The 21128-nt window shown below is 44.7% G+C and overlaps 1 protein-coding gene and 1 non-coding gene across 2 annotated transcripts in view; both read left to right on the forward strand.

The window, feature by feature from the left end:
- LOC126281256 (rap guanine nucleotide exchange factor 2) overlaps positions 1-21128 on the forward strand; it is a 382130-nt gene that overhangs the window by 154484 nt on the left and 206518 nt on the right. The gene's annotated exons all lie outside the window — the stretch shown is intronic.
- Positions 11135-11209, forward strand: Trnas-cga (transfer RNA serine (anticodon CGA)). The gene has a single exon. It is a non-coding gene; the product is annotated as a tRNA-Ser (tRNA).

Genomic DNA, 21128 nt, shown 5'->3' on the forward strand with positions numbered 1-21128 from the left:
AGCACAGCAAGGCCGTTTTGGTTAATGTTGCAAGGCCAGATCAGTCAATCATCCAGACTGTTGCCCCTGCAACTACTGAAAAGGCTGCTGCCCCTCTTCAGGAACCACACGTTTGTCTGGCCTCTCAACAGATACCCCTCCGTTATGGTTGCACCTACGGTACGGCCATCTGTATCGCTGAGGCACGCAAGCCTCCCCACCAACGGCAAGGTCCATGGTTCATGGGGGGAGGCCCCAGATCTTAGAACTACTTAAACCTAGCTAACCTAAGGACATCACACACATCCATGCCCAAGGCAGGATTCGAACCTGCGACTGGAGCAGTCGCGTGGTTCCAGACTGTAGCGCCTAGAACCGCTCGTCCACACCGGCCGGCGTATCGGCATGGGAATGTCTCTTTCCAGAGGAGTGCTCTTCCGTTTGAAACTTAATAGCGAACACAACTCACAGACTGAGTCAAACTTTGTCTTAGTGTAAATATTAACTCTTGAGTCTTTGTACAGATAATGCACCAGTGGCTCAATTGGAAGACCATTGGTTGGGAAAGACAGGGACTTGACTTTGTCTGATACAAATTTTTAATGTTTTACGAAAGTTCATACAAAAGTTCTCAGTCTACAGTGGTTTAATTGTTCCTGTTGTGAAGGTGTAGTAGCTGCTGAAATACTTTATTAGAGTCACTGGCGATTACTTATTATTTCAGCAGATATTAGGATTTTAAGACACTATTAACGTGGGTTTCTGAACACGTTTGACATTGCTTTTGGCTCCTTGTGACGTTTTTGGCCGTTATTCATGCACTTGCCCCTGATCATCTCAAACTATTTCAGCACACCAGTGCGGACGCCATCTGACGTGCCCCATTTGGCGCACCTGCTTGGGCCCCATTGACTGCACACTTCTACCGCTCGTCGCCTTTCCACATTCCCTCCCTCCCTCCCTCCCTCCCTCCCTCCCTCCCTCCCCTTTTGTTCCTCGTCTGACACTGCTTCCAGTCTCCCCCATTTCAGACCCGTCATCACGCGCGTTTACCTTTCCCAGTCCGTAAGAAATGCCATTTTATGAAGTGTTCCTAAATGATAGTGCAATATTATATCCCAACACCCTGACTGAGACAAACAGATACTGAATTTCAAGCTATGGAAATACTGCCCCGTCATTGTTTAATGTGGAGAAGCCATACACTCACAATTTGTAAGATGATCCAGAAATTGGTAGCTGATTGTAATAACTAATTTGTTTTTGCGCAGTCAGTAAATATGGTGCACTTTATGGCTTGCCTTCATCATTTCATCGGCACTGCAGAGGAGGGTCTGCGTTGGCGCCTCACGGCCAGAAATAAGTGGCTGCCTGTTTCCCTTCTGCCTGCTGCTAGATAACTTCTGGCATATGTTTGGAGAACTACCGCAACGACGGAAAGAGGCAGCATGTAGAGTTTTATTTTAAGGTCCGAAGAGAGACCGTGGTTTTCCCTAAAAATAAAGATTACTCAACTGGCATTTCACAGCCGTGATGATTGAAAATATGCAGAAACTTCCTTTTCCAGTATTTGGAGTATTATTTTGAATTTGCACAGCTGTCGCTAAATTAAGATGATGATGCATGTTAGAAAGTATTACAGTGCCTAACTGAATAACAACCGTATACTTGAGAACCGCTGGCCGGAGTCGCCGAGCGATTCTAGGCGCTTCAGTCCGGAACCGCGCGACAGCTATCGTTCGAATCATGTCTCGGGCATGGATGTGTGTGATGTCCTTAGGTTAGTTAGGTTTAAGTAGTTATAAATTCCCATAGTGCTCAGAGCCATCTCAGCTATTTTTGAATTTGAGAACCATAAGGCCACATTTAACAGAAAAAATAACGGAAACACTTTTAGTTTGAGAGGATTATTGCGTGATTTCAACGAGCGAGGTGGTGCAATGGTTAGCACACTGGACTCGCATTCGGTAGGACGACGGTTCAAACCCACGTCCAGCCATCCTGATGTAGCTTTTCCTTGACTTCCCTAAATCACTTCAGGCAAATTCCAGGATGGTTAGAGTGAAAGGGCACGGCCGATTTCCTTCCCCCATCCTTCCCTAATCCGAGCTTGTTCTCCGTCTCTAATGACCTCATTACCGAAAGGACGTTAAAAACTGATCTCCTCTCTTTCCTATTGCGTGATTCCATTACTTCTGTATGCGGCAGTCAAATTTTCTCTCGCGAAACTACGACGCTACGTGAAAGAGGAAACGATCAAGGTTTATCGCCTCAACAACGTCGTTAGAGGCACCGTAGAAGCACGGTTCTTAAAAGAAGCGGTCTTCACGTTTTGAAAGTGACCAACACTGCCTGGCACATTATTCAGCAGTGGATATGAAATGACAGATGAATGCAGAGATTGTTCCCATGTGACTGCTAGTGGACCACGCACAGCAAACAGCTAAGTCCAGTGTAACTTGCTGGACCGTATGGAACGACCTGACTTGAATTGTTCCCTTGCCAAACTTGTTCCGGATATGGATAAGAGAATGCTGCACATCTGTTGCTACTTGAGACGGGTAATGACTGTGAAATCAGGATACTACTGAGGACTTAGTCTATGTTGTTTAAAATTTATTTTTGTACAGCCCGTAAGGCGGCAGTAGGTAAATGAAGGAACGACAAACTGTCGCCTGTGACTGAAAAGGCGCCACCATTCTTAGCTGAAGTAATGGCCTTTCAATTAGTACAATATTCACGCCAGACGCCATACAAAATATGTTTTACCAGTAAACCTCTGAGTCTTTAAAGAATTTAACTCTTGCGTGTAAAACAGCTTCAAACGTTTGGTTATGCTTTACAAATGAGTTAATGTTTTAAATATTTGAACTGAAGCATGTTAGAGAAAAATGTGTAGGAAAGGTTTGAAATTATGCTTAAAGTTTGTTGCAAGTCTCTAAGTACACTCGTTGTGAAACACTGGATGAATAGAGACTGGGTAATTTGCGCTCCATTTTATGCAAAAGCAAGTTTTTCCTGCAGCTCGGTGATTATGACGTCATATTTCCTGAACTGAGGCTCACGAGAAAGACAGGCTGTGGCTCTTGCGTCACAGCACGTGACACTGGATATCTATTCAATTACGTTTTGATACCCCATGACCCTTGCAGGAGCCGAGCGATCGCGAACTGTGGTGGACAAGCCGATTATTGCGACGCCATAAGTCCGTTGCAGGGCCCTTATATCTCGTTGGCCCCTTCCTGAATTATGTGTCGTACAGTGATATAATTTTTCGGATACATTCAGTAATAACTGTATGTGCCGTGTGCAACGTGTGTTGCGAATGGAAAGCGAAAATGTAGGAGGAGATATCACCTGACGTAGATAGATCGGAGGTACAGTGTGGAATGATACTGCGAGACTGCATCTTTTCATGGTCAATATCCTTCGAGGGAATATCTCAGAAGCAATAAACTTTTCGTTGATAAAAATGATAGACCCATCATTTGTGTTAAACTTTTAACTTAAATTTACATACTGAAGCGCCAAAAAAACTCGTACAGGCGTGCATATTCAAATGTTGAGATACGTAAACACGCAGAATACGGCGCTGTGGTCGACCACGCCTATATAAGACAACTGACGCAGTTGTTAGATCGGTTAATGCCGCTACAATGGCAGGTTACAAAGATTTAAGTAAGTTAGGACGTGTTGTTATTGTCTGCGCAAGAACGATAGAGCACAGCATCTCCGAGGTAGCGATGGAATGTGGGTTTTCCCGAATGACCATTTCACGAGTGTACCGTGAATATTGGGAATCCGGTAAAACATCAAATCTCCGACATGGCTGCGGTCTGAAAAAGTTCCTGCAAGAACGGCACAAACGACGACTGAAGAGAATCGTTCAGTGTAAGAGAAATGCAGCCCTTCCGCAAATAGTTGCAGGTTTCAATGACGGGGCATCAACAAGTGTCACCCTGTGAATCATTCAACGAAACATCATCGATATCAGCTTTCGGAGCCGATGGTCCATTTCTCTACCCTTGATGACTGCACAACACAAAGCGTTACGCCTCGCCTGGGCCCGTCAACACCGACATTGGGCTGTTGATGACTAGAAACATGTTGCCTGATCGGACGAGTCTCGTTTCAAATTTTATCGAGCGGATGGACGTGTGCAGGTGTTGATACTACCTCTTGAATCTGTAGACCCCACATATCAGCAGGGACTGTTGAAGGTAGTGGAGGCTCTGTAACGGTGTGGGGCTTGTGCAGTTGTAGTGATATGGAACCCCTGATACGTCTAGGTACGACTCTAACAGGTGACACCTACGTAAACATTCTGTCTGTTCACCTGCATCCATTCATGTCCATTGTGCATTCCGAATTCCAGCAGGACAATGCGGCACCTGACACGTCCAGAATTGCTACAGAGTGGCTCCAGGAACACTCTTCTGAGTTTAAACACTTTCGCTGGCTACTAAACTCTCCAGACATGAACATTATTGAACATATCTTGGATGTCTTCAAAATTTTCGGGTATTCAGTTGGATAGTGTTGTCCAAATGCGCGATATTTCGGCAAGCCGACTTCTTGCCGAAATATAACACCTTTTGGACGACACTACCCGGCTGAATACCCGAGAGATTTTTAAGATTTCTGTACGCCGGGAAAACCTCAAATCACACACATCTGGGATGCCTTGCAACGTGCTGTTCTGAAGAGACCTCCACCTCGTCGTACTCTTACAGATTTATGGACAACCCTGCAGAATTCGTGGTGGAAAATCGCTCCAGCACTACTTCAGACATTACTCGAGTCCATGCCACGTTGTGTTGGTGCACTTGTACGTTCTCGCGAGGACCCTACACGACACTAGCCAGGTGTACCAGTTTCTTTGGCTCTTCAGTGTACCTCGTAATGAGTAAATTACTACAGAATTTTAATTTTTTGAAATCGGTCAATAACCAAGCGAAAAATTGTAAGCCGCGCGGGATTAGCCGAGCGGTCTAGGGCGCTGCAGTCAAGGACTGGGCGGCTGGTCCCGACGGAGGTTCGAGTCCCCCCTCGGGCATAGATGTGCGTGTTTGTCCTTAGGATAATTTAGGTTAAGTAGTGTGTAAGCTTAGGGACTGATGACCGTAGCAGGTAAGTCCCATAAGATTCCACACACATTTTTGAAAGATTGAAAATCAAACTTCTGTCGCTCCATGAAGCTGTTACAAAGAGAACTCGCAACTCGTTCCAGGATAGTGACTTTGTAGTATAGATGCGTGGAGTGAGCATCATTTGCTGAGCTCTTTTCTCCGATGTACCGAACGGTGACTCGTGAATATTTTCCGGCAGCTGAAGATCGTGATTGCCGCAAGCAGAGTTTTCAGGGCCAAAAGGGCAACGCTAGAGCGAGCTTCGAGGCCTTGTTAGTGGTAGAGTGGAGGCACAGCTTGTTCCGAACTTGCGGCGCCGAAGGAGCCACAAAAACCCGCGCTGTAGGCAGCACCTGCCGCCTCGCAACTTGTGAAGTCTATGGCCTCCCACGAGTTTACCAACTCCAGCTTTAAATTAGCCGCTGTTCCTGCTCTGTCTGTTGCTCCCCGCCACTGATCTAAGGCACAAGTTTTGATACTCTCGATTGTTCGTTAATAAAGTTTCTTCTCCGTTTCGGCCATTACGGCAAACTCGAAATCTTTCGACGAAAAGCAGTGTTTGTTACGTCAGTTGTTTCATACTTGGTTCCGCAAACATCGGTTAAAATAATTCGTCATTTCGATGTGCCCATATATTATTGAAATAAAATGCCGTATTCGGCACCTTTAGCTTATGTCAACTTACGGCTATTCCCAGATGTTTATGTACGTGCGATCCTACATACGCAATCTGCAGATCATAAATAAAGAAAAAAACTAAGAGGCCTGTTCCAAATACGTCGTCGGCCCAGTTGAGTGTAAGTCACATTATTTAACAAAATACCAGGTAACTGTGCTCACATCTATAGCAAAACGGGCTTTACAGTACAGTTACGAGTCTCACATGTACGGAGTGGTCAGAAACAGCATGAAAAGCGTGTAACGTTGTTGCAGTGTTGGTTGTGCTGACAAATAATTTTTACGAAAGAAATTCAGTACGTCGCTCCACTTCCTAGTTAACTACCACTGAGGTTAGCCAATGCAGGGTGGTCGTGCTGAGATACAACTGTTACGGAAAAAATTCGATATGTCGCCCCGTATCCGAGTTAACTAGCATTGAAGTTAACCAATCAGGCCGCAGCGCGTGCAAATCCAAGCGGATGCCAGATACAATTAGTGTCAGTTGTTTTCATAGTGTAGATGAAAGCGCAGGAGACTGCTCAGCCTTTTGGCCAGAGTTCAGCTCCTACTACCGTCCCACGTCCGATTTTTGTGTCGCTGTCTTGTTCGGTATTAGGGAACCAAACGAAGAACACGTTTGGCGACAGTCTGTGGCGGGCACCGGAATTTGCGCTCGCAACGGCCGGATTGGCTAACTTCAATGCTTATTAATTTGGAAACGGCACAACGTATTGAACTGTTTTTCTTAACGGTTATTTCTCAGCACAATCTACCCTGGAACACCTTCACAAGGTTTTCAATCGTTTTTAACTACCCTGTATAGTATTCCCACCTAGTGTACGGGCGCTGATGACCGCTCAGTTGAGCGCCCCACAAAACAAACATCATATTATATTTTAATTAATTTATTTATTTATGAAATTTTGTTTAAGAAAATTCTCTGCTTTTTATTAATTTTTGGTATTTAAGTTATGATGACCAGTGGTTTTATTTAGGTTTTAGCGTCAGATTTAAAAGCTGAAGAATGTAAGTCTTTGGTTTTAAATACCACAGGAGAGCTAGACATATGTCCCGCAGCGTCGATCTCGCTGGTACTCCTCGCCGGAACTGCTCTACCAGAAATCTCTAAAATGTTTATTTCGCCATGAAGATCGTTCGGCACAACTAGGTGCTATGTTGTATGATGCGTATGGATTTATGGGTCTAACACTTTTATCAACGAAAAGTTTATTGCTTCTGAGATATTCTCTCGAAGGATATTGACCGTGAAAAGATGCAGGCTCGCAGTATCATTCCACACTTCAAGACCGATCGATCTAGGTCAGGTGATAGCTGAAGAATGTTTGTCAGATTTTTTATAAATTGATAAATACGCACCTTGAAAGCGTATGATTTTCTTGAATTTGTTTATTGTGCCATCGACTAACTAAACATTCACAATGGAGCTTAATAGCGTCGCACAACGATAGCAAACTCTCAAACATAAAACACGTCCGATCTCTGTAACCGCTTCACACAGAGTCCTCAAATATAATCTTTAGTTTTTTATTCCAGAGAGATGCGTCCGAATCACGGAACATCCTATTCTCACAGGCAGTTTATAATACTCTTGGCATTAATAATTCGTCGCACGTGTTCATTGAAGCAAATCAGACAAGTATGAGATTGTACAAGGGACACGGGTTATTCGACAGTTTAAGTCAATACTTTCAGGTAATAAGATCATAACTAAAACTAAAAAGGTTAAGCATAAAATTCAAAGCGTGAGTATACAATGTGTTACAGAGTCTTTGCCATACATTTAGGGGTGATAGATCATGTCATAGGGAAAACTTGTGCGATGTGTGTTGCCTGCAATCCATAACAATTGACATTCAAGTATTAACATAAAAAAACACGTAGACCTGAATATGAACAGTATGCAGCGAACGTTTGATGATGCGAACAGTGTTGGTTTTCCAAAGGCACAGAAAGTGTTGCAGACGTTATAAAGCCTACATTTGTCACGGAATGTCTCTGTTATGAAGTTAGTTATGAAACAATTTCTGTTCTGTTGCGGGAACTATCTACAATTCGGTGGAGGCGACATTCAAGAAATATGACATGTATAGGCATCATTTTAACTGTAGTACATGCTTTATACAAAATACAAAGCACTTGTGTAATGGGTGTACTATGTAAAGAATATGAACATACGTTCGTTTCACACGCTGTAACCTCCACCACATTGTGTGTCACGTTAATGCTGGTATTTGGAAGAATGTGAGGATCGGTAACTTATTTAATCAGTATTACAGTGTTACGAAATAGTAATAATAGTAAAGATCTTCTTAAAATTGTTTCGTGACCGAAACAGAATCAATTCTTTCGTTTTTACCGCTCATAAAATTAAATTTTGCCCACGAGCTGGTGATTACATTCACGTGTGGAACCACTGCTGTGCTTCCGGCGGAGGTTCGAGTCCTCCCTCGGGCATGGGGGTGTGTGTGTGTATCTTTAGGCTAATTTAGGTTATGTAGTGTGTCAGCTTAGGGACTGATGACCTTAGCAGTTACGTCCCATAAGATTTCACACACATTTGATCATTTTTGAACCACTGCTGTAGATTCTGATCTCAAAATTAGGCAACGTCGGAAATAAATCAGAAAAATAAGGTACTATTCAAGGCAAGAACGTTAGAATGATATGGTTATTGAGAACGAATTGACGATACTACTGGGCCAAAGAGGCTATGTAGGCCAATCCGAGGAGCGAAAAAGTAAACGAGGTCTACGGTGTGGAAAATGCATCACAGATGTCAGACTGTAACGATACGGACCAGTCGATGCCGCTGGTAGCAGTAGCTCCCCTGTATTTCAGTTTTAGTTCTGATAATGTTCTCATCCAACCGAAAGCGGCAATAACAGTTAAATTAGACCGTGATCTTGATTGTTTAGTTCATAAGGAAGCTAGAGACTCCATGAAATCTTCAAGATCGCTTTCCGAAGGCCGTAAAGTTGGTGGTTGAGAAGCGAAAAACACTGTTAGCTGTTATAAACTCGCATATATATGCAAGATGACAAAGAAAACGAATTCGGATTGCAAGATTAGTCTGGTAAATTTCTGGAGCCCATCGCATCGTTTATATAGTTAACAAGCGAAGCAGTAGGGAAGGCGTATCGAAAACTTAAGTTGTGCTGGGAGAATTCGGGAAAAGTACGATCCATTAGTAAATAAACTACAGACGAGATTGTACAGTGTGATTCGTAGTTGTTGGTTATGAAGGATCTACACTCAAAAATAAACTAGCCATATCGTTACAACTTAACGCCGGAAACGCTTTGTTTATGGGAGATATGGCAACGTCATTGGCACTGTGTGGACTAATGCATCATACTGCTGCAGCGCGCTGTCATAGGCTGTAAACATTCAACAGCTGCTGTGCTTGAAAGAACACAGTGGAGTATCGAAATGCTGAACGATACGGTTTTGGTTTACATTCGGGAATATCAGAATTTTGCTGCTTCTGCTGCTGCTCTTACGTAAGCTGCAAGCTTTCCACCAAGCAAGGAGGTGGTAATTCTGCATTCTGTGGAACGTTCGCCAAATAATCGTACTTAGAGATTACCTGCACGCCGTCAACAACCGCAGCAGTTTGTATGGAGAATAGTACATGAACATTTACTTTATCCGTTCCATATGCAACCTCTGCCGGAGTTGGATCCAGATCCTGATTTTCAACGCCGTATAACACTCTTGAGATTGGCTTCCGAACCAATACGCGACAGATCAAAAAATCCTCAGTAGAGTACCGGCAATGTACGAAGCAACATTTGCCCGCAATGGCATTTTCAGCCAACACAATTAACATTTTCAGGCTGACGAAAATCCACATGCCGTCTTGTAGGTCCGTTCCCAGCATAAGTTCTCTTTCAACGTTTGGCCGTGAATCGATAGTGATCACCAGCTTTCGACCATTTGAAGTGGCTGAACGAGTACGGGGTGGCAGTCGCTTGGAGTTCGTTCACACCGATCTTCCTGATCTACTGGAGGATGTTCCGCTAGCAACGCAACAGAAGTGATTGTTTCACGATAGAACTTCTGCACGTTGTAAGCGCGCTGTACTTTTGTTCGCTATTTGAATGAAGATTGCGCCGGGAGGTGGATCGGACTTAACGGACTTCTTTTTGTGGCGTCGCATAAAAGAGCTCGTGTGCTCCGAAGAGCATAACATAAGAGAAGATCGAAGGAATGTAATAGTAAGTGCTGCAAATGCAACCAGGGTTATGCCACAGATTTTCCAACGCACAGCAGTCATGATGTAGAAGGGCAGGTCTGTGTTCTGAATGCAACGTGGATGCTTTGAACGTGTCCGGTAAATGTGAAATAGAATCTAGAATCAGTATGAAGAATAAAATACCTTTACGGCTATGTCCTGTTTCTGAGTGTTCTGGGCAATAAGTTGTAATGACACTTTTAGTTTCTGCTTTAGTGTAGACTCTGCCGACAACCTTTTCAGTCAATCATTAGTCGCCCTGTGTGATGTATTCTAGACTACTAAACCAAGCTTTTTGGCCCTTGTCGAGAGAGTATGGCATTAAACACCGAGCGAATTCAGAAATGTGCTGCTAGGGTCGAAATAGATCTGTACATCCCATACAAAAGGTAATAGAAATGCCCATGGTACGCAAATGAGAACCCATGTAAGGGAGACGACATTCTCACGAATTCCTGTCTGTAAATGAACAAAAGTCTTACGCGAAAATTCATCATAGTATATCTCTTTTTGGAACCTTGATTCCATGGTAAGTGTAACCAGGGTGTAGGTGTAATCGATTCATTGTTGCATCGGTTGTCAGAATCTGTGATCATAAGTTAGTTGTACTGATTTAAAATATGTTCTTTCTTGGGATAATGGCTGACTTGGTATCGCCAATGTGAACATAAATAGCTCTGGAAAAGTGCTCTACCAACTGAGCTACCGAAGCACGACTCACGACCGGTACTCACAGCTTTACTTCTGCCAGTATCCGTCTCCTACCTTCCAAACTTTACAGAAGCTCTTCTGCGAAACCGGTCGTGAGTCGTGCTTCGGTAGCTCAGTTGGTAGAGCACTTGCCCGCGAAAGGCAAAGGTCCCGAGTTCGAGTCTCGGTCGGGCACACAGTTTTAATCTGCCAGGAAGCTTCATATCAGCGCACACTCCGCTGCAGAGTGAAAATCTCATTCTGGAAACATCCCCCAGGCTGTGGCTAAGCCATGTCTCCACAGTATCCTTTCTTTCAGGAGTGCTAGTTCTGCATGTTTCGAAGAAGAGCTTCTGTAAAGTTTGGAAGGTAGGAGACTGATACTGGCAGAAGTAAAGCTGTGAGTACTGGTCGTGAGTCGTGCTTCGGTAGCTCAGTTGGTAGAGCACTTGCCCGCGAAAGGCAAAGGTCCCGAGTTCGAGTCTCGGCCGGGCACACAGTTTTAATCTGCCAGGAAGTTTCATATCAGCGCACACTCCGCTGCAGAGTGAAAATCTCATTCTGGAAGCTCTGGAAAAGTCTTCTTTCTATACGCAGCGACTGTAGAGAGAAAATTGAACAAGGAAAGACCTATATTGGAAAGGGGGGGCGGCGCCTTCCACAGGTGGGTGTGCCATAAGTTGTGTAGGAGACGGCAGGGGTGAAAACGAGCGGAGCTGGCTTAATCCCTGGCAAATTGAAACTGGCGGAGGCTGCAGCGGCGAGACCGGGAGGAACGCGCAGCGCCGCAGTTTGCTGAGCATCCAGCCCTCCGCTCATAATTGGAAACACGGCGCCACCTCCAGCCCGTAATTAACATTCCCGGAAACTCAGGACGCCTCGGCCTGTGACTGGTGAGGAATGCACGGACGGCTCTGGCCTCTCAAAGCGGCCACGTCCCACGCGCTCCACCTAGCGGCTCGATTTCACTGCCACTGCGGCTGCCTTTGCTTGTTACGGGCGCCGGCTTACGGTCGCGGAGCAGCCACATTACGCAGTTTCAACGCTTCCGCGCCCGAGCAGAGATTGACTGCTGCATAAGCGCAGACACACAAACACGTAATTAACTTTCCAGCCTCCCTGTTGCCTCCCTCGCACCTCTCCACCCCCTCTCTCTCTCCACCTCTCTCTCCCTCTCCCTCTCTCTCCCCGTCCCGTTGAAGGGAGCGCAGTGGTAGGACACTGGACAAGCATTCGTGTAGAGAAAGGCAAGGGTGCGGGGCGTGTAGTGTTAGGGTTTCCAGTCGTCTTCGGCTACCCAGATTTAGGCTATACTTAGTTAGGAGCGATTAATTCCTGTACTTCAGTGCTTCCTATGAAAAGTAGAACGAATTTTCTTCCACAACCTTGGCCAGACTGAACTTGTGCTACCACTAATCACATGTCTTCGATGGGGCGTTAAACATAAATAGCCCTTTCGTATTTTGTGAAAATGCTCTACAGTTCGTAAGTACGGTATTTAGAAAATGTCATACAGTAGTTCACCAAGAACTCCTAATAAAAACATCCTTATGTTAAAAGGTTTCAGTCCTCAGACCATCATCAGGCACGTTAAGGTTTAAAACAGCTTAACATCGGCATATAAATAAATGGCGTCAAATAGTATAAAAACTATCATAAGTCTCTCTTGCCAACTAGTAAAATACTGTGGGACATGATGGACTTCATACTGTTGGACGCCATAGGTTTTGTATCGTCAAGCAAGCTCCTAAATGTTTTAAGAGAACTTACGACTATTTGAGGACTAAAATCGGTTATAATAAAGGAATATCCGCTACGACTTTTTAAAAATCATCCTTTGCTTTCAATGTATCCTTTCTTTGTCTTTGCCGGCTAAAGTGGCCGAGTGGTTCTAGGCGCTACAGTCTGGAACCGCGCGACCACTCCAGTCGCAGGTTCGAATCCTGCCTCGGGCATGGATGTATGTGATGTCCTTAGGTTAGTTAGGTTTAAGTAGTTCTAAGTTCTAGGGGACTGATGACCTCAGAAGTTAAATCCTATAGTAATCAGAGCCATTTGAATCTTTTTTGTTTTGTTTTGTTTTTATCACTTGACTCGGGTCGCCCTAACCCTCCCTCGTTCTCCTCTGTCCTCTCCGTTCTCCCTACTTTTCTTCTCTTCTCTCTCTCTCTCTCTCTCTCTCTCTCTCTCTCTCTGTGTCATTTTTAATCTGTTTATTCATTTGTCCCTATCTTTCTTCATTTCCGTTTCTTACCGTTTATCATTTGTGTGTCTCGTTTCTCTCCCTTTCAGGTTTGGCTTCTGTTTCCGTAATGCCCCATGTCTTTCTCCACTCGCTCCTGTACTTCCTGTAGGACTTGTTAACTTCTTTTGTACCTCGTTCCACGAATGCGGAGAAGTACGGGGTGTTAAAGTGACGATTTTTTTGTAGAAGCGGTAGTACCCACCAAAACAAGAATAATTGCGAGATAAACACGGTCTCTAGAATACATATCTTACCATATTTTGATAAACGGTAGTACCACCAAAACAAGGAAAAAAAGTGCCAAGTAAACTTGGTCTTTAAAATACATACCTTAACAGGTATGAGCACTTGTTCATAAGTACTGTGAACCTCTTGGCTTTTTGGGAGGAGGGTCCAGTAAACATGGGATCTAAAATGCATATCTGAAGATCTGTTAGCACTTGTTTAATAGAAGAAATGTGTTTCACAGTAGAGAAGATGAACTTGCCTCCCTTGTTGCAGCGGTGTACCGTAGGTCTTCAGAAGAGCGAAGCGTTCCAAAGGATTGGAAAAGGGCACAGGTCTTCCCCGTTTTCAAGAAGGGACGTCGAACAGATGTGCAGAACTATAGATCTATATCTCTAACGTCGATCAGTTGTAGAATTTTGGAACACTTATTATGTTGGAGTATAATTACTTTTCTGGAGACTAGAAATCTACTCTGTAGGAATCAGCATGGGTTTCGAAAAAGACGGCCGTGTGAAACCCAGCTCGCGCTAATCGTCCACAAGACTCAGAGGGCCATAGACACGGGTTCACAGGTAGATGCCGTGTTTCTTGACTTCCGCAAGGCGTTTGACACCGTTCCCCACAGTCGTTTAATGAACAAAGTAAGAGCATACGCACTATCAGACCAATTGTGTGATTGGATTGAGGATTCCTAGATAACAGAACGCAGCATGTCATTCTCAATGGAGAGAAGTCTTCCGAAGTAAGAGTGATTTCAGGTGTGCCGCAGGGGAGTGTCATAGGACCGTTGCTATTCACAATATACATAAATGACCTGGTGGATGACATCAGAAGTTCACTGAGGCTTTTTGCAGATGATGCTGTGGTGTATCGAGAGGTTGCAACAATGAAAAATTGCACTCAAATGCAGGAGGATCTGCAGCGAATTGACGCATGGTGCAGGGAATGGCAATTGAATCTCAATGTAGACAAGTATAATGTGCTGCGAATACACGGAAAGATAGATCCCTTATCATTTAGCTACAAAATAGCAGGTCAGCAACTGGAAGCAGTTAATTCCATAAATTATCTGGGAGTACGCATTAGGAGTGATTTGAAATGGAATGATCATATTAAGTTGATCGTCGGTAAAGCAGATGCCAGACTGAGATTCATTGGAAGAATCCTAAGGAAATGCAATCCGAAAACAAAGGAAGTAGGTTACAGTACGCTTGTTCGCCTACTGCTTGAATACTGCTCAGCAGTGTGGGATCCGCACCAGATAGGGTTGATAGAAGAGAGAGAGATGATACAACGGAGAGCAGCACGCTTCGTTACAGGATCATTTAGTAATCGCGAAAGCGTTACGGAGATAATAGATAAACTCCAGTGGAAGACTCTGCAGGAGAGACGCTCAGTAGCTCGGTACGGGTTTTTGTTGAAGTTTCGAGAACATACCTTCACCGAAGAGTCAAGCAGTATATTGCTCCCTCCTACGTATCTCTCGCGAAGAGACCATGAGTATAAAATCAGAGAGATTAGAGGCCACACAGAAGCATACCGACAATCCTTCTTTCCACGAACAATACGAGACTGGAATAGAAGGGAGAACCGATAGAGGTACTCGGGGTACCCTCCGCCACACACCGTCAGGTGGCTTGCGGAGTATGGATGTAGATGTAGAAGTGGTCATAACTCATGAGGTATGCATTTTAGAGCCCACGTTGACCACCTGTCAAAATATTTCACACTTTTTTAGCAATTTGTGTACGTAGTAAGGCATGGTGTCGCTCGGAGAATGGCGCGCTTACTGTAGGCAGGTATGTGGCTGCTTTCCCGCCCGATCGGTTGAGCGAGGTCGCTGGCAGGACTTCCTGGCCGGTGCGCAGATCGGCCACCGACACCGGAAGTGGCGCCGCTATCGCCTCTGGAGCTGACGCCGGCTAAATTTGACACACGTGATAAAGGCGCGCCGGCCGTGCGGGCCCATGCTGCGGCCGAACTAGGCCGGCACCTGCCTTAGGCAAACACCGCTGCTCTGCGCTGAAAGACACCGTACTGCGTCCTTCTGCGATAGCCCCTAAATTATCTGGGCAGCGTGTAGTGCTTTCAGATGAAGCTGGCTTTTAGATGATTCAATGCAACTAATCATCTTCCTCGCACCCCCCTCTCCCTCAACCCCCCTCCTCCCTCTCCCTCCCCTTCCTCCCCCCTCCCCTTCCCCCCTCCCCCTCGTGTCGTATGTCATATACACCACGAGCTCTGCCACATCCGTGCCTTAACAAACTTTTCAGTGGAACTTGGTTCGAGACAGCCATGTGGTGACAGTATTACTGTTGTCCACTCCTTTTCTTTCTGTTTCCTGCTTCGCAAGCTATAGAGTGTATATAGAAGAGCAGAGACTCATATGGGATTGATTCTAGCGACGATACGGATCGCAAATGGACACATCCACTGACAGGGGCGACTTTGCTAAAGGGAGATCGCTATCACGCGGCCCCCGGGAACGAGCATCTCAGATATGGCGAAGCTGGTGAACTGTTCGTAGTTTACTATCGTGGGCAGAAAATCCAAAGAGATTCTGGTCGTATGCGAAGTATGTTACCGGCAAGAAACAATCAATGCCTTCTGTGCGCGATAACAATGGAGATACTATCGAAGACAGTGCTGGCAAAGGAGATTTACTAAACACAGCCATTCGAAATGAAGACGGAGTAAATATTCCAAAATTCGAATCGACAACATCTGCCAACATGAGTAACTTAGAAGTAAATATCGTCCGAGTAGTGAAGTAATTCAAATCACTTAATAAAAGCAAGTCTTCTGGTTAGGACTCTATAGCAATTAGGTTCCTTTCGGAGTATACTGATGCATTAGCTCCATACTTAACAATCATATACAACGGTTCGCTCGACGAAAGATCCGTACCAAAGACTGGAAAGTTGCACAGATCACACCAATATTCAAGGAAGGTAGTAGGAGTAATCCACTAAATTACAGGCCCATATCGTTAACGTCGATATGCAGCAGGATTTTAGAAGTTTGTCTTCTACCATTATGAAAGAAACGATCTATTAACACTCAGTCAACATGGGTTTAGAAAACATCGTTCCTGTGAAACACAATTACCTCTTTAATGACATGAAGTGCGGAGTGCTATTGACAAGGGATCTCAGAACGATTACGTATTCCTGAAATTTCGGAACCCTTCTGTGGGAGATTTAACGGCAGAGTACAGTTCTGATGCAGGCAGAAGTGTTTCGCAGCACAGTGTTCAGCGCACGCTTTCGAACGTCGTGCTTCGCAGTAGCCAACCCCCTTCTTGTCCCCTTATTGACCCAAGAATATCGTCATTTACAACTGCAGTCGGAACGGCATCATCGAGTAGTTCGAGCCGTGGCTCGGTGGAAACATGTTGCCAGGTCGTATGAGGCACGTTCCTATTTTCACCAGGTGGACTGCCCTGTCCGGATAAACTGCACCCAGCCCAGGAGAACGGCTACTCGAAACATGCATTGCGCCACTGCCGCAGTCCGGTGGGAATTATTAATACGCTGTGTCGGACATTTATCGTAGCTTCCGTGAGACCTGTGGTAGTCGAATGCACCATGTCAGCTGTAGTGTACGTGAACACTGTTGCCCATAACCTACACCCGTTCGCGCTTGATGTCTCCCTAAACATCATTTACCAGCAGGATAATACTGAGTGTTCAAAAATGGTTCAAATGGCTCTGAGCACTATGCAACTTAACTTCTGAGGTCATCAGTCCCCTAGAACTTAGACCTAATTAAACCTAACTAACCTAAGGACATCACACACATCCATGCCCGAGGCAGGATTCGAACCTGCGACCCAATTCTCAGTGTCACAAGCTCAGTGGTTTGAGGAGCACGATAATGAAATCAACTTGATGTTGTTATCAAATTCGCCTGATCTGAACCCGTTGGAACACATCTGGGACACTATTGACCATCAGCTCCGCCAAGGAACTTTTATTTATTTATAATTTTTATTATTATTTTTATCATCCGACTAGTGAGTGGTTTGATGAAGCTCGCCATGAATTCCCCTCCTGTGCCAATCACTTCATTTCAGAATAGTATTTGGAATCTACGTCCTCAATTATTTGCTGGTTATGCTCCAATGTCTGTCTTCTTCTTTAGTTCTTTCTCTTTACAACTCCCTATAGTGCCATGGAAGTTACATCTGCAATGTCTTAACAGATATCCTACCATCCTGTCCCTTCGTCTTACGGTGTTTTCCATATATTCCTTTCCTTGCTGATTCGGCGGAGAACCAAGTCATTCTGTACCTTGTCAGTCCACCTAATTTTCAACATTCTTCTATAGCACCACATCGCAAATGCTTCGATTCTCCTCTCCCGGTTGTCCCGAAGTCCATTTTTCACAACTAGTGCTGTGCTCAATATGTATATTCTCAGAATTGCTTCCTCTAATTAAGGCCTTCGTTTGACACTAGCAGACTTCTCTTGGCCGGGAATCATTACTCTGTTCATTCCATTCAGCAGATCCTGTAATTCTTCTTCTTTTTCACTGATGATAGGAGTGTCAAAAAAAATCTTGTCATTTATATCCTTTCACCTTGATCTTTAATTCTATTCTTGTACCTTTCTTTTCTTTCCATCATTTGTTCTTCGTCGTATAGATTGACGTAAGAGTGAAAAACTACATCCTTGTCCTACATTCTTTCTCTTCTTCGGACTTCGTTCATGGTCTTCCATTCTTATTCTTCCCTCGTGCCTCTTGGGCGTATTGTATATTACCCTTCTTTCCCTATAAATTACCCCTGTTTTTCTCGGGCCGCCCGCTGGTGGCCGAACGGTTTTAGGCGCTTCAGTCTGGAACCGCGCGACCGCTACGGTCGCAGGTTCGAATCCTGCCTATGGCATGGATGTGTATGATGTCCTTAGGTTGGTTATGTTTAAGTACTTCTAAGTTCCAGGGGACTGATGACCTCAGATGTTAAGTCCCATAGTGCTCAGAGCCATTGGAATCATTGGTTTTTTTTGTTTTTCTCGGAATTTCGGACATCTTGCATCATTCGACATTGTCGAACCCTTTTCTCAGGTCGGCAAATCTTAGGAACGTGTCTTGGTTTTTCTTCAGTGTTGCTTCCATTATCAACGGCAACGTCGGATCTGCTTCTCTGTAGCCTTTCCTTTCCTAAAGCCAGAAATTGTTATTTAAAACATCCTCAGTTTTCTTTTCCATTCTTCTGTATAGTATTCTTGTCAGTAACATGGTTGCATGAGCTGTTAAGCTGATTGTACGTTAATTCTCGCACCTGTCGCCACTTGCCATCTTCGGAATTGTCTGGATGAAGTTTTTACAAAAGTGAGATGATACATTGCAGACTTCTACGTTCTACACACTAACGGCAATAGCCGTTTGTTGCCACGTCCTCTAGTGATTGTAGAAATTACGATGGAACGTTATCTATCCATTCGGCCTTATTCGATCTGAGCTCTTCGAAAGGTCTTTTAAATTCCAGTACTCGATCCCTTGTCTCTTTTATATCGACTCCTGTTTCTTCTTCTATCCAATCAGACAAATCTTCCTCCTCACAGAGGCCTTCAGTGTTCTCTTCCCAGCTATCCGTTTTCTCCCCTGAATTTAACAGTGGAATTCCCGTTCCATTGTTAATATTGCCACCGTTGTTTTTAATTTCACCGAAGGTTATTTTGACTATCCTTTATGCTGAGTCAGTCCTTTCGACAATCATTTCTTTTTGGATTTCATTGCATCTTTTATGCAGCCATTTCTTCTTAGCTTCCTTGCACTCGCTATTTATTTCATTCCTCAGCAACATGTATTCTTGTATTCCAGAATTTCCCCGGGCATTTTTGCACTTATTTCTTTTATCGATCAACTATCGTATTTTTTCTGTTACCCATTGTTTCTTCTCAGTTACCTTCTTTGTACCTAGGTGGCCGAGCGGTTCTAGACGCTTCAGTCCGGAACCACGTTACTACTACGGTCGCAGGTTAGAATCCTGCCTCGGGCATGGATGTATGTGATGTCCTTAGGTTGGTCAAGTTTAAGTAGTTCTGAGTTCTAGGGGACTGATGACCTCTGATGTTAAGTCCCATAATGCTGAGAGCCATTTGAACCATTTTCTTTGTACCTATTTTGTCCATTCCTTTTCAACTGAGCAGCCTACTTAGCTATTCCTTATTGTACGGGATCTGCGCAGTGTGGTGGGAGATATCTGGTTACGCACGTCTCCAGAAACCTACGAGAGACTCTTCGACTCCATGTTACGCAGATTATCCGCTCTATTGCATTTCAAAAATGGAACAACGCGCTGTTAAGCATGTGGTCATGTTTTCTCTCGTAAGTGTATCTTTGCATAGGTTTTGTCTGCCCTATATGACGTGCATACCAACTTGCTACCGTGAAAGAAATCATGTAACTGAACCACATCTGAAACCCGTTCTAGAGCCTTTCGTTAAGCCAGGGCTTCCCAACGTGTGGTCCGCGGCCCCCTTTGGGGTTCGCCGGCTCTTTCTAGGGGTCCGCGACCACCTTCCACCAAATCGTGTAAAATAATGAGTAAAATTATTGAATAAAACTGCGATAATCAAATTCATTACTATTTTTTTTCGTGTGAAAAACATGTGTACTTTTACTTCAGGTCGTATCCCCAAGCAGCCCTTGCGGTTCCTAAGTGAGAACGTATACACAGTTTAGTGCCGGAGAATGCGGCTTCTCTGATCGACTGTTTAGCAACAATAGGGGGGTCGTTTGTGCGCTGAAAACTTTTATGCATGTGCGGAGCGCGCTTTGTCGACCAATCACAGTGCTCGCTGGCTCATATGTGGCCTCAGGCTTCATTAAATGTTAAACTTGCTTTTTCAATGCACTACCTATTCCATAAGTCGATTTTTGACCAGTTCATTACTTCTGACATGGATCGATGGCCGAAATCAGGATCATTGAAGAAGGGTGCAGTTTCTCCATCGCCTTCACAAAAAGGGAAGTTTCCAGTTGAAGTGAATGAGGAGGGAGGACGACCAAAGGAAGACTTTACATACATTTGAACATTTCACGAAAAACCACACACACACACACACACACACACACACACACACACACACACACGCACGCACGGCTGTTACGAAATATGGATGCTCCTTACACAACAGTAGACAAATAGTGGAAGTGAACTGATCATAAGCGGCAGCTTGTGAACAGCGAACAGTTTGGACGTGACGTTGATTGCTCTTGGAGAAAGACAGCTCCATCGTGTGAAATTTCAATTACCAAGTAACTTTAATTAGGCTATAGTGTGTTGAACTAAGGGAGTAAATCCATCAGTAAGTGTCTGGATACAGTGGGAATTCAAATTGGATCGTTAATTTCAAGTTGTTTTCATTCATCCCTTAACCAAAGACTATTGATATTTCGGGGAGGGGGTTGGCATGGGGGGGGGGTCATTGGGAACATGGCACTGGCATTAAGAAGCTTTCAGTTTCCATGGGTTTCGATCTGAAATGTGAAGTTGTTGCGCTATTGACTGACTAGGGGACCGCCATGGATTTTCTACTGAAGAAGGGGTCCGCCAACTGAAAGGGTTGGGAAGCCCTGCGTTAAGCCATCCCTACTGCAATCTCGCGGGCTGACGCCTGTTGTGTCTGCAACACACATCGCATCCAAGTTGTGTAGACAGCCTGCATCCTAACCGCCGACACTGCCTCGATACACCCGGCCACCAGACGCTGATCGAAGTGGAAGCAAAGGTCGCTGGCCCTAGTAACCTCTTTCCTACGTCGGTCACGTGATAGGAGGCTAGATCGATTGTATCCTAGCGTCGAGGGCTGTACATCAGGCGGCTCACGTGTCCTGAAAGAGCAGTTCAATCAGCATAAGCTTGAGCTTTCTGGGCCAGGAGCCGAATGCATTTGCGTTTCGTCAATCAGGAACTCAATTTGGAGCTGCCGCA

The sequence above is a fragment of the Schistocerca gregaria genome, chromosome 1 (genome assembly GCF_023897955.1).
Source record: "Schistocerca gregaria isolate iqSchGreg1 chromosome 1, iqSchGreg1.2, whole genome shotgun sequence".
Classification (NCBI taxonomy): domain Eukaryota; kingdom Metazoa; phylum Arthropoda; class Insecta; order Orthoptera; family Acrididae; genus Schistocerca; species Schistocerca gregaria.